At 54.4% G+C, this 1,178-nt stretch overlaps 1 protein-coding gene across 4 annotated transcripts in view; it reads left to right on the top strand.

The window, feature by feature from the left end:
* Positions 1 to 1,178, top strand: part of LOC109523890 (supervillin-like) — a 24,999-nt gene that overhangs the window by 15,229 nt on the left and 8,592 nt on the right. The gene's annotated exons all lie outside the window — the stretch shown is intronic.

Below are 1,178 nucleotides of genomic sequence, written 5' to 3'. Positions count from 1 at the left end.
GAATGGTCAACGAAGCCCAAACCGTCGGAAGGGATTCAGACGTCGCTGGCCGATCGCTTCACCCAGCTCCACCATGCTGAGAACGCATGGAAGAAAAAGGTGACTTTTTTTTTTTTTCTTCTCTCCTTCTTGCCGAAACACGACGTGAGCCGTGAGTTTAGGTTTCCGGGCAAACGGCTTCAGAAGCGACCGTAAGTGTCCGAGGGCTTTGCTGTGTCGGCTTTTTGGGGCCTTGTCAGGACTAGTGCGGACTTGGCTGTGGAAAAAGAAAATTGGCAGCGTGTTGTGAAATCTAAATCGACCAACATCATAAGTGAACATGGCCGGCCTGTCAAAGCGCCGCGTGCGCCTTGGGCCCCGCTGGGAGATGACGGCGGCGCAAGAGCGACGCTCTGCTGCAAATCTCTGCCGATTGGTTGTTGCCTAGTTGGAGGAAATAAAGATGCCTTGGCTGTCTGCCGTTCGCCGCAGAGGCAAGAGAACGGGGGGAGAGAAAAATGTTGCCCATGTGGACACTGACAGCTTCAAGGTCGATCAATCGATCGCAAGCGCGCCTCCGTTTCCCCTGGATTTCCTCTCCTCCTTCCTCATGCACTTGTTCCATTCTAATGTTTTCCTGTGTTCATCCCCCCACTTTTTCCTCCCGCCACCTTTCCTCCCCGCTGGCCCCCCTCACATCTGTCGCTCCCTAGCACCAGACTCCACCCCTTTCTCTGACTTTGAATCCTGCCTGTCAACCTTTCCCGGTGTCTCGAGGTGAGTGGACAACACGCGTCGTGCGCCCCCGAAAGTGGTGGAGCCCGGGTAGCGCCTTTTGGAAAACATTTCCCATGAGTTCTTGTTTTTGTGATGCCGCCGTCACCAAAAGCAGGGGCGGGGAAACGTGCCCTCATCTGATGCCACGTTGACCTGGGCTCGGCTGCCTCGTCCTCGCCAAAAGGTCAGCCGGCCCCTCGATTATGCCTCGATAGCTCGTGATGAAGAAGGGGGCGGCTGTAAAAAAAAAACGACTTTGTTTGACTCAAATCATTTAGCTGGCGGTGAAAGGAATGATCACGTGTTGAATTTGATCATCTCGTGGCAACGGGGCGTTGGTTTAACTCAGCCGTTACTGCCGCTTACTGAAGAATTGTGACCGCGAGCTCCATCTCCACCATCTGTCGCTGTAGGTCTCCACC

Source organism: Hippocampus comes, unplaced genomic scaffold, assembly GCF_001891065.2.
Source record: "Hippocampus comes isolate QL1 unplaced genomic scaffold, H_comes_QL1_v1.1 scaffold367, whole genome shotgun sequence".
Taxonomy (NCBI): Eukaryota; Metazoa; Chordata; class Actinopteri; order Syngnathiformes; family Syngnathidae; genus Hippocampus; species Hippocampus comes.
Note: the sequence above shows the minus strand (reverse complement) of the source record. Positions and strands in the feature narration are given on the sequence as shown.